Raw genomic sequence first — 12753 nt, forward strand, 5'->3', positions numbered from 1 at the left:
TTTGCGTGCCCCGGGTGCGTTGGGCCATGTCGCATCTACCCCCCAACCCCCCATCCAACACCGTTCCTCCCATCTTTATCTAATCCAACTCGGGTTTTGCACAACCCTTCCAGATCTCCCCATTTGCGCCCTCCTTCCCCGGCCTCGGCGCCTTTCCTTTTACTTCTCTGGAAAATCCGCTCCGGGTCTTCCTTACGCCTGTCTCCCTTCCCCCACTCCCCGCTCCAACGCGGGGCTCCAGTACGTCGCTTTCCCTCTCCCTGCTTTTCCAGGGAGGAGGCGAGAGGAGGCGAAAGGAAGGAAAGTCCAGCACGGGTTTTCGGGCCGGCTCCTGGGGCGCTCAAGCGGGTTGCGGCGGCCAGTCCCGGGCGGCGACTCCGGGCCGGATTTTGCGCGCGCCCACCGCCCCCCTCCCGGAGCTGGTGCGCCGGGGAGCGGGGAGAGCAGGCGGCTTGTCATTGCTGGTGCCCGGCGCCGGCTCGGTCCGCGCGTCCTGCGGTGCCCACGGGCCCGGCCTGGCGCCCCACCTCCGGCCGCGCCGCCCCCCTCCGCCAGCTCCGCGCCGCCCGCCCCCAACCCGAGCTCCCCGCGGCCACTGCGGGGAGCCCGAGCCGTCGGCGCGGGAGCTGTCGGCGCTGCGGTGCCCCCGCCCCGCCGTCTGCCGAGGAGGCCCCGGCTGATGGGGCCACGCGGGCCCCGGAGCGGCGCCGCCGAGCGGCGGGGGCCTGCAGGGGCGCCTCGGCTGCCCCGTTGACCCCTCGTCCACCGCCGCCGTCGGAGGGGGCTGGGAAGTCGCCTGGGCGCACACGTGCCGCCTCCGTCGGGGCCGCGGAGCTGCGGGGGAGATGCGGGCCGCTGCCGGCGCCGCCTCGGGGCGCTCCGCCTCGCCCCAGCCCCCGGCGCTCTGACGCCGCCCCCGCCCCACAGCCTGCCTCCCCGGGAGGGGCGCAGACCCGATCGCCCCCAGTCCCGAGCCTCCGCCGCCGCGAGGGGGCCGCCTTTGGATCCGTGTAATCCGCCTCTTTTTTTTTTTCTTTTCTTTCTTTTTTTTTTTTTCTAATTTTTGGTTGGTGGCGGCGGTGCTGGGCCAGGGGAAGGAAGGGACACGGAGGCCGCCCTCGCCCCGCCACCTCCTACCCGCTTCCCCCCAGCCCCGGCTCCGGGAGATGTGCCGGGCGGGGGGCCCGGGTTCGCCGAGCCGCAGGAGAGACACGCTGGGCCGACCCCAGAGCGGCGCTGGACAGGTGAGTGTCTGCGGGCCCAGGGCGAGGGGCGAAGCAGCACCTGGGCCAGGTGTGCGGGGCGCGCGGAAGAGGGGAGGCGGGAAGGATGGGAGGCCGAGGCTTGTTCTGGCCGCGAGGGGGGAGGGGACGCTGGAGCCGCGCGGGGCACCGCACCTGAGCGGGAGGGGCGTCGGGGGCAGCCCGCACCTCACCCCCACTGGCGAGGGGCCCGGGAGGGGCGGCCCCCACGGAGCTCCCGGGGCGCGGGGGTGCGGACGGGCGACCGCAGGGTGTCTGGCGGGGGGAGGGGACCGCGAGGGTGCCCGCGCGTGGCTGCGTGTGCCCGCGCGCGCGCCAGCCTTTGTGGGGAAGCGGCGCGGCGGTGCCTGCGTGTCCCTGGTGCGTGTGCGCGCGGGTGCTTGGCGCCCTGTTTGTGTAGGTGTCTGGGTGTGAGCGGAGGGGGTGCGTGTGCGTGTGCGTGTGCGCGCCGCGCGCCGGCCCCGGGCCCCAGAGGATCCGTGTCGGGGATTGGCACCACAGGATGCTGGGCGAGGGGGTTGTTTTTCTCTGAGAGGCAGTGGCGCGGGGGATGGGGAGAGGTCCGTCTGGGTGTTAAGCCGGCCGTAGTCCGGGGGGCGCCGCTGTCAGGAAGAGGGGGTGCAGCCAGGCAGCACCTTCTCTCCGTGGTGCCGGGTTAAAGCACGGGAGGCCGGCAGTTTTGATCCACCCGGATTATTCGTGCTTTGAGGACAGCTCCCCACCCCCACCCCAGGTGCGCATTGGATTGAGCTACGAGGGTTCAGTTGTCATCCTCCCATCTGACGGTCCTGGGACCCGAGTCCAGGCCTGAAGTGGTGGGGTGGGGGGGTGCTGTTTGCTCCAGCCGTGTCCAGAAAATGCCCTCCCAGGTATCTCTCCAGTGCACCCCCGGCCCCCATCTGAAGACAGCCGCTGGTTACACACACCCCTGTCCCTACACTTCCAGTCCAGGTCCTCACACTGCCCCATCCCTGGCCAGCACCTCACTGTACCTGCCTGGACCCTTTCTTCCTGTTCCAACCCCCATCCACCCCCAGCCATGGCAGCTGCGTGGGTGTTTCTGTATCCCAGTTCCAGGCAGGCCCCCCCCCCCTTCCGCCTGGCTTCCACTGGACTCAGAGCTGGGGTCTGTCTTCCCACATCCCACATCCCAACATGTGTGCCTAGGGCAGGAGGGGGAGGGGTTCAAAATGGCTGCCAAGATGGCTGGCTCGCTCTCTCGCGCTCTCTCTCTCGCTCTCTCTCACTCTCTGTCTTTCTCTATATCTCTCTCTCTTTCTCTCTTCCCCTCTTTGCTTGCCCGGCTCCCTTACCCTGGTAGGGAGTCACTGCTTAGAGGAGGTTGGACCCAGTGGGGCACACCTGAGGGTGAATGTATATTCCGGGCCGTTGACCTCCATGCTGTTTGCGGACAGACAGCAAACAGCTTCTCTCTCCAACACCCCAAGGGCTGCCATGTGCCTAACCTGACTCCAGACCCCACTCCTTCACCCTGGCTCACAGCCTGAAAGCTCCCTGCCCTCCACCTGCTCTCCAGGGCCTGGCCCCCTGAATTGATCAACCCCACGGAGGGTCCACACCCCTCATTCTCTTCTCCAGTCTGCCCCACGGCCCGGGGGCAGGGGATTGATTCTGCGTGGGCCCCTGTCAGGCCCCAGCTTTGGAGGGCAGGTGACTTCTCCTTCCTCCCTGCTCCCCTCCCACTAATGCCAAATTTATTACTTAAAAGTAGGATGAAAACAGGGAGAATAAGAGAAGGTTTACAATCTTCATTATCATATCGAGAAAATTATCCGTGATTTTCCTAACTAGCAATTTGCCTGCCATGCCGTTCAGAACTGACTTGCCCATTAATTACAGAGATGAAAAATCATCTGGAATTCGGAAAAGGGAACTAATTCCATGGCTGGCAGCGATCGCACCCGTGCACGGAGCCACATACATGTGCGACATACGTGTGCGCTCACATGTGGGTCCCGGCCCTCCTGCTGGTCTTGCCACCATCTTCCTACCCAGCTTGGTGACCTCCCTCATGGCCTTGCTCGGTCCACCCCATGTGTGTGTGGCACCTGCCCTGGGACACCCCTGCAGGCCCTCTTTCTCTCCAAGGGGCGCCCATCTCAATCCCCACTTCTGGGAAGCTTGCGTACCCTGTGGTCACCCACGCTGATTCCTGCTCTTGGGGATGTAGCTGGCGCCCAGGGTTGGGGAGGATGGGGAGCTGGGGACCAGCACACCTGGGCTGTGGAGCCTGCAGGGAGGGGGTGGACGGGGGGAACTTGAAGCCCAGCTTCTATTCCCAGCCTGCCCAGGGAAGCCCTTTCTCCTGGGGGGCCTAGTAGGACCCTGTGGGCACGTTGGGGAGGAGCCTACAGGCGCCTCAGCTGCACGGGAGTGTGTTTGCATCCAGCAGTTTGGGCTCCTGGCCGGTGGCGTCTCCACCTGCATGTGAGGCTGTGTGATGCTTGCATCTCGGGGCGTCTGTGTCCTCCCTGCCCTGCCAGGCTGGTGGCAGAGCGTGTGTTGCTTCAGCCCCAGCGCAGGCATCTCGGTGGGGAGGGTGGCAGCGGGTGCCCCTCAAGAGGAACGGGAGGAGTGGGAGCACTGCCATCCCCGCCGGATCATCGTCTTTGCCCTCCACCCCCTCCTTCCTCCCTGGCGAGACATGTGGCCAAGGACACACAAGGCTCTGGGTTCTGTGTGGGTTCCTCTCACGGATCTGATTTCCACATGCCAGACACTTCCCCTCCTCCAGCCCCTCCGTGGGGAGGCAGGGAGAGGGGCTCCCGAGGCGGGGGTTCCCTGGGTCTGAAACCCTGACCCCAGTGACCCTGAAGGTGCCATGGCAAGACAGACAGCTCCTCCCAGGCTGGGTTTGGGGCAAAGTGGTTGCTATTGGGCACCCTGATGGAAGGGAAGAGACGGGTGCTGGAGTGAGGTGGGAGGCCAAGTAGAAACATGGAGGGGGTCCCGGTGTCCCCAGAATCCAGATGTCTGTCTGTCTCCACCTGTGCATAGGTGTCCTCTGCCTGTGTGGCCTGGATGGTGATCTAGCCAAGGGTGCATGTGGCCACGTGACCATCAGGCACATCCGGTGTTCATAAGGGTCCCTTGTGTGCTGGTGTTTGTGTTTTTCAGAGGGGGTGGTCATGCTGGGGGAGGTAGGGCTGCAAGGAGTAGCTGTCTGTGTGCACACATGGAGCTGTCTGCATCTTTTGTGCACCTGCAGTTGTGTGCTCTTGGAGCAAGGCTGGGTGCACCTTGTCATGCAATCTGCACACGCTTGCCAAGTGCCTTCCCCACCCAGCACCATGCGGGGGGCGCCATGGGGGGTGGTGGCCACGTCCTGTCCTCATGGAGCTCACACTCTAGCAACACATATGGGGTTTCCATCAAAGCTCTCCTGTCAGCTGGGCGTGGTGGCTCATACCTGTAATCCCAGTACTTTGGGAGGCTGAGGCGGGTGGATCACCTGAGGTCAGGAGCTTGAGACCAGCCTGGCCAACATGGTGAAACCCCATCTCTACTACAAGTACAGAAATTAGCCAGGCGTGGTGGTGTGCACCTGTAGTCCCAGCTACCAGGGAGGCTGAGGCGGGAGGATTGCTTGAATCCAGGAGGCGGAGGTTGCAGCGAGCCGAGATTGTGCCACTGCACTCCAGTGTGGGCGACAGAGCAAGACTCATTCTCAAAAAAAAAAAAAAACCCAAAACAAAAAAGCAAAACTCTCCTGTCACGCGAGTTGGGGAGAAGGCATGTGTCTCCTTTTCGAGGGTAGACCCAAATTCTGACTGCAGTAGCCCACAGGCTTGGACTGTCCTGGGGTCTGGCCCTTCATGGTCTTTCTGGGCCACCTCCTCCCTCCTCGTTGCTCCTGCAGTGTGCTAAGTGTGATCCTACCCCGGGGCGTTTGCACTGCTGTTCTGCCACCTAGGACCCTTCCCCAGATATTTGCGAGGCTTTTTCTCCCCCACCCTCTTGAAATATCACCTCCCCGGTAAGGTTTACTCCCAGGCACCTTCTGCAAAGTCTCAGCTTCCCACACCCCTCCTGATGTTCAGTACAGCGGACGGCTTTTCACATAGTCTGTAATTTCCTGATGTTCTGCGCTTGTTTGTTTACTGTCTGTGTCTGTGAGGAGGATCCAAGTGCGCGAGGATGTTGTGATTTGCTTTGCTTTGGGAATCCCAGGTGTCAACAGTCATCACTGGCCCACAGTGTGCATTCAAGAAGTCTTACCTGACCCAGGTGTGGTGACTCACACCTGTAAACCCAGAATGTTGGGAAACCGAGGTGGGAAGATTGCTCGAGGACAAGAATTTGAGATCAGCCTGGGCAACATAGCAAGACTCGTTTCTAAAAAAATTTTTTTAATAGTTGGGCATCGTGAATATGCACCTGTAGTCTCAGCTGCTCAGGAGGCTGAGGTGGGAGGATCGCTTGAGCCCAGAAGTTTGAGGCTGCAGTGAGCTTTGATTGCACGAGTGCACTCCAGCCTGGGCGACAAAGCAGGATCCTGACTCTTAAAAAAAAAGCCCCTGCCTTCACTGTCTCCTGTTCCAAAATTTGGGGGAAGATAAAAATTCAATAAATAGATGCCCAGGCCAAAAATAGCCTTGCCCCGCCCCCCGCCAAAAAAAAAAAAAAACCTCAGAATAGTCAGTGCCCCTCCCTCAGAGGCTAAAAATACCCTGCAGGTCACAAATGATCAGGTCAGGAAGCCAGGTGGATTCTCCTTCCTATCCCTTGAGGAGGTGAGGGGTCCAGGGCTGGCTTTCCCAGACAGGATTTCCCAGATGATTTCCATTACTCCTGATTTTGGCACTGCATCATTCTCTGTGGGAGGCTGTCCTCTGTACTATAGGATGCTCAGAGGCCACCCTAGCCTCTTCCCGATGGATGTCAGTGACACCTCCAGCCCCACAGTTGTAACACCTCAGAAAGTCTCCAGACATTGCTAAACATACTGGGATCAGGGGCAGAATTGTCCTGGGTTGGCAGTGATGGCTGTAGAGTAGAGGTTGCCAGTGGGGCAAGGTGGCCCATGCCTGTAATCCCAGCACTTTGGGAGGCTGAGGCAGGAGGATCACTTGAGTCCAGGAGTTCAAGACCAGCCTGGGCGACAAAGCGAGACCCCCTTCTTTACAGAATAAAAAATTAAAAAATTAGTTGGGCATGGTGCTGCACGCCTGTCGTCCCAGCTACTCGGGAGGCTGAGGCAGGAGGATCACTTGAGCTGGGAGGTCAAGGCTGCAGTGAGCTGTGATCCCGCCAGTGCATTCCAGCCTGGGCAACAGAGCAAGACCCTGTCTCAAAAAAATATATACATAAATAAAATAGAGTAGAGGTTGGCTGACTTTTCTGTAGAAAGCCCGATGGTAAATCCTGCAAGCTTTGCGGGCCACAGACGGGTTCTGTGGCCTGTTCTCTTTTCTCTTCTCTTCAGTCCTTTAAAAATGTAAACACCATTCTTAGCTCACCAGCTGTACAAAAGCAGGAGGGGGCCTGGCCATGGTTGGCCGACCCTGCCCCAGGACGCCCCCTAGTGGCTTCTGGTAGTGAAGGCTGGGCAGAGGGGCGGCCCCATTTGGGGAGCAGTTGTGTGCTTAAAGTATGAGGTGAGTCCCGCACAGTCTGTTCCCGGCACCTCCCTGCTCTCACCTCCTCCCACTCTCCTCACCAGCTCACGACCCGCTTCCTCGATGCAGCTGCCACCGTTATTCAAACATACAGGCACGGTCCAGCCCCAGGGCCTTTGCAGGGGCTGTGACCCTTACTAGGATGCTCTTCTAACTCTCCTGAACTGATCACCTGCGTGCTCCTCCCTCAAATTCACAGAGGTTTGCTAAAATGTCATGTTCTCCAGGGGAGATGACCTTTCTTGATCATCCTGTTGAAAATTGCAACAGCCGGGCACAGTGGCTCATGCCTGTAATCCCAGCACTTTGGAAGGCCGAGGTGGGTGGATCACCTGAGATCAGGAGTTCGAGACTAGCCTGACCAACATGGTGAAACCCCGTCTCTACTAAAAATACAAAAATTAGCTGGGCGTGGTGGTGAGTGCCTGTAGTCCCAGCTAATCAGGAGGCTGAGTCAGGAGAATCGCTTGAACCTGGGAGACAGAGGTTGCAGTGAGCTAAGATCACGCCATTGCACTCCAGCCTGGATGACAGAGCAAGACTCTGTCTCAAATAAATAAATAAATAAAATAAAATAAAATTGCAACAGCCGGGCATAGTAGCTCATGCCTGTAATCCCAGCACTTTGGGAGGATGAGGCGGGAGGATTGCTTGAGTTCGAGACCAGCCTGGGAAACATAACGAGGCCCCCATTTCTACAAAAAAATTAAAAATTAGCTGGGCACGATGGCACACGCCCTGTGGTCCCAGCTACTTGGGAGGCCGAGTCAGGAGGATCCCTTGAGCTCAGAGGCTGTGGTGAGCTATGATCCCACCACTGCACTCCACCCTGGGCAACAGAGCGAGACCCTGTCTTTAAAAATACGATTAAAAAAAAAAAAAACACTCCCAAACCCACACACACTCATAGCCACTTTTCCTGGCTTTATCTTCTTTCACAACACTGGTACGCTATAGAATCGACTTTTTTGTACCCAGCCCCTCAGTGTCTGGCACATAGAAGATGCTCCAAAAAAGATGTGTGGAATTGCCGAAAATTATTTCTAACCCCCACAGCCACCCTGGGATGCTCTCGTTCCCCAGCTCCCCCGTGGAGAGACAGAATTGAGAGGAGTGATGTGGGTGTCCTGTCGTGCCGACACGACGGCGCACAGCCTGGATTTGAACCTGCAACTTAAGGGCGCTATGCCCGGGGCCTCTTCTCTCCTGCCCTGCTAGGCACCATGCCCCCGTCTCCTGGTCTCACCCTGCCCCTTAACTGCCAGCATCTGATGAGGCAGGGGGATCCCGCCTCTGTGCCCTCTGCTCGGGCCCTAGCTTCTAGAACTCTTTTCAGCTCTGCTCTGCTGAGCTCAGAGTGCAAAGCTTGGGGCTGGACAGTGAACACTTTGGAGTGGAAACAGACCACAGGCCACAGGCCACAGGACCTGCCATGATGGTGAGCACAGCAGAGGTGCAAGTCAGGGAAGGCTTCCCGGAGGCGAGGGCTTCCCAGCTGCAACCTGGAGGGGGAGGAGGGGTATGGTGGAGGGGAAGGAGCATCTGTGAGAGAGAGGGGCTGCCTTGAGGTCAGACAGAAGGTGGTGGCTCAAAGGGGAGGAAGGAGAGATGTTTCACAACTGCACATGGAGAGAAGCTGGAGGCTGCTGGCTGGCCTTGTGACCGTGAGTCTGTTTGGTTTGTCCGTGGGGCTGCCAGGGCCTGTGGCAGGGATGGGGGTAGAGGTAGGGGGTTTATGTCAGGATCCAGATGTCAGGGTGAGAATGTTTAGCATGAGCTCCCTCTAGCTGCTACATGGGAGAGAGCCATAGTTGGCAGGAAGGGAGGCCAGGAGGCCAGAAGGGAGGCCAGGAGGCAACCAGCAAGGTGAGGGCCAGAAGCAGCCAGCACTTGGTGGAAGCTTCAGGTTTCTGGCTTTGACAGCCCTGTGGACAAAAGGCAAGGGACAGGTGGGGTAGGGAGTACCCTCCACTCCCAGCAACCCTCCCCACACACAGTCTGATCTCCACCTCTGTGGCCAGAGGACACCTGTGAACACCCGAGCCAGATCCCATCCCTCCTTTGTTCAGGATTCCCAATGGCTCCCACCTCTCTAGAAAGCCAAAGTCCTCCTTGAGGTCCACAAGGCCCTGCATGGTCTCTGTGACCCCCCTCCCCAGCTGCCCTCACCTCCTTCCACTCTTCCCTTGCTTGCAGGGCCCCAGCCACATCTCAGCACATTCCTACTCCAGGACCTTTGCACGTGCTGTTCCCTCTGCCCAGAATGCTCTTTCCACAGGTACCTAGATGGCTCACCTCCTCAAGACCTCTGCTGAAATGTCACTTTTTAGGGGAGGCATTTCCTGGCCACCCTGTCTACAGTTGCACCTACACGTATACCCCCTCTCAAGCACACCTTCCTCCATTGCACTTGTGACCAGTTGGGAACTCGGTAAACATCCACTGAATAGATGATCTGCTTTTTGGGTCTATTTCATCTTCATTCATTAAACAAATGAACAAGCATCCACTCCTTGCCCAGGGCTGGGTATGCAACAAGAGCCAGCCCAACCCACAATGGTACTTTCCCCTCAGAGTCCCTCGATGGTGGGGAAGACAGACATTTAACAGCTGAGCCCAAGTCCAGTTAGGGGAGCAAAACACAGAGGCCCTGTGTGCTGTGAGAGTGGATATGAGAGATACGAATGCCGTCCTCTGGGCAGAGCCCTTTGGAGGGAGAGCAGAATAAGGAACTGTGTGTGAGAGAGAGACAGACGCTGAGTAGAAGTGATGGGAAGGTGGCAGGACAGCAGGGCCTGAGATGCCATGTTAGAGCATCACAGGCAATAGGGAGCCATGGAGGGTTGTAGGCAGGGAGGGGTGTAATTGGATTTCCATTTTGCAAAGATCGTTCTGGCCTCAGGGTAGAGACTGGATGGGACAGGGGTGGCAGATAGATGGGGAGACGAAGGAGAAGGTGTCGGGGGGGTGCAGGGAATTTTTTGAATGACCCCTACCGCTCTGCAGTCTAGTGCTGCTTGGTGGCTGGGGTGACCTTTATTTTATTTTATTTTATTTTATTTAGAGACGGAGTCTTGTTTTGTCACCCAGGCTGGAGTGCAGTGGCATGATCATAGCTCACTGCAGCCTTGACTTTTTGGGCTTGAATGACCCTGCTGCCTCAGCCTCCCGAGTAGCCAGGACCACAGGTGTGTGCCACCATGCCTGGCTAATTTTTAAATTTTTGTAGAGAGAGGATCTCACTGTGTTGCCCAGGCTGGTCTCAAACTCCTGGCCACAAGCAATTCTGCATTGGTCTCCCAAAGTGCTAGGATTACAGGTATGAGCCACTGTGCCCAGCTCCAGGTGACCTTTAAAAGGTTCTTCATTGAACAATTATATTTCAGCTTCCTGCTTGTGCCAGGCACTGTGCTGAGTGTAGTATGCAAACCCCACCCTGCAGAGCCAGCATCTAGTAGCAGAGAGTTCATAAGCAAATAAAATGCATGGTGTGCTGGTGATAGGTATGGAGAAATCAAGTCAGGACACGGCGTAGGAGTGCGGGGGCCAGCAGGACCTTGCCGAGCTAGTGATGTTTGAGGAAAGACCAAAAGGAAGATGCAGGAGGAGCTGTGAGGGGATCTGGGGAAGAGAGAAACAGCCCATGAAGAGGCCCTAAGGCAGAACAGTGCCTGGTGTTTCACATTGTACAGGGCCTGTTTGTTTTTTGTTTTTGAGATGGGGTCTTGCTCCGTTGCCCAAGCTAGAGTGCAGTGGCATAATCTCAGCTCACTGCAACCTCCACCACCCGGGCTCAAGAGATCCTCCCACCTAAGCCTCCCGAGGAGCTGGGACCACAGGCGTGTGCCACCATGCGTGGCTAACTTTTTGTATTTTTGGTAGAGACAGGGTTTCACTATGTTGCCCAGGCTGGTCTGGAACTTCTGAGCCCAAGCAATCAGCCCGCTTCAGCCTCCCGAAGTGCTGGGATTACAGGTGTGCGCCGCCACATCCGGCCCAGTGCAGAGCCTTTGTATGATACAGACTTTGGCTTTTGGTCGAGTGAGGTGGGAGCCACGGAGGGTTCTGAGAAGAGGAGGGAAGCAGCTGACTTAGATGCTCACAAGCGCCCTCTGGTGGCCATGGGGGAAACATACTGTAGACAGTTTCATTTTGCAAAGATTGTTCTCGCCTTGGGGTAGAGATTGGATGGGACAGGGGTGGCAGATAGATGGGGAGACGAGGTGTAGACAGTGAGGTGGGGAAGTGGGGTCCAGCCAGGAGATGATGGGGCTGGACCAGAGAAGCTGAGGAGTGGCGAGAGGTGAGTGGACTCTGAAGGAGTAGCCACAGGACCTGACGGGGCTGGATGTGATGTGAGGGGAGAGGGATCCAGGATGACTGTCCGGTTCCTGAGCACCTGGAGGGACTGGGCTGCCATCCGCTGAGCTGGAGGATGGGGCAGGGACTGGAGATGCCGCGAGAACCCTGCCCTGCCCGAGGACCATGTACCTGGGCCCTCTCTGGGCACGTGCTCTGTCTCTGCGAGGTAGGTCTGTTAGTCCCTGAGCAGCAATGGGGAAATAGGTTCAGAGAGGCCAAGTGCTTGCTCTGAAGCTACACAGCAGATTGAAATTCAGGAGCTTCGACTCTCAGCTGGTCCTTCATAGTAACCCCGGGGCCTGCAGCTTCCTTATGGGCCTGCCGGATGCCTGAGGGCTTCCTGGAGGAGGCGGGCTCATGGGCGGCTGGGTTTGGGGAGTGGGCAGGAGGCAGGAGATGCAGCCAGAGGGCTGTGTGTGGAGGGGCCGGCTGCTGCCAGGAAGGGAGGAGACCATGAAGGGGGCTCAGATCCCAGATCCCCACCTTGGTTCCCCCCCACCTCACCCAAGGCACTCAGACTCCCACCCACTCAAGCGCGCAGAGGGTTGCCATGGCCACTGCAGGCTAGGGCAGGCTAGAGGCGCCCCCTCTCCCCCAGCAGCCGCTTCTCCTCCTGTCGCTCTCCCCATCTCCATCCCAGGGCACCCGAGGACAGAGTCTAGGCCTCAGTGGCCCACCCTGCCACACCGACCCTTGACTTGAGACAGACGTAGGGCTTAGATGCGAACATACAGGCAGGTGTGCAGCCCCGTTACCCATGGGTGAAATAGGGTCGCCTATGGCTGGGTGCAGTGGATTCCTGGGTACACCTGTAATCCCAGCATTTTGAGACGCTGAAGCGGGAGGATCGCTTGAGCCCAGGAATTCAAGACCAGCCTGGGCAACATGGTGAAACCTCATCTCTACAAAAAACACAAAAATTAGCCAGGCGGGGGTTTGTGTGCCTGTAGTCCCAGCTACTCAGGAGGCTGAGCTGGGAGGATCACTTGAGCCTGGGAGGATGAGGCTGCAGTGAGCTGAGAGTGCACCATTGCACTCCAGCCTGGGCAACAGAGCAAGATCCTGCTGTCTCAAAGGAAAAAAAAAAAAAAAAGAGAGAGAAAGAGAAGAAAGAAGGAAAGAAAAAAGAAAGACAAGGTGACTGGAGACTACTGAGGTGCAAGGGCGGGACAGACACAGGTGTGGGCTCACCTGGCTTCCCAGGTGTAGAACGTCCAGGCGTGACCAGCTCTGAGGTTGCATAGACACTCAAATACAGTGTGGGCCCGGGGGTGGGGGCTCTTCTGGCCCCCCAGGATACCCCCACAGCTCATCAAGCCCAACCTGGGGAGCCAGCCCTCCCTGGGTTCAAGCCCCCTTACCAGTTGAGTGTCCCTGGGTATATCTCTTCAATGACAGGACCTCACTTTCCTCCTCTGTAAGCTGTGGGTACAAGCATCTCTCCTTCCTAAATGGTTATTAGGTTTACATGAGCTACACGTGGAAGCTGC

General features: G+C 58.2%; 1 protein-coding gene across 2 annotated transcripts in view; it reads left to right on the top strand.

Moving 5' to 3' along the window:
* The first annotated feature begins 1104 nt into the window (after nt 1-1104).
* LOC101125309 (polycomb protein SUZ12-like) overlaps nt 1105-12753 on the top strand; it is a 73237-nt gene continuing 61588 nt past the window's right edge. For both annotated transcript variants that reach the window (XR_010133623.1, XR_010133622.1), the window contains exon 1: nt 1105-1244. The gene's annotated coding sequence lies outside the window, so the exon portion shown is untranslated. The remainder of the gene's footprint in view (nt 1245-12753) is intronic.

This window comes from Gorilla gorilla, chromosome 4, assembly GCF_029281585.2.
Source record: "Gorilla gorilla gorilla isolate KB3781 chromosome 4, NHGRI_mGorGor1-v2.1_pri, whole genome shotgun sequence".
In the NCBI taxonomy this organism is placed as follows: Eukaryota; Metazoa; Chordata; class Mammalia; order Primates; family Hominidae; genus Gorilla; species Gorilla gorilla.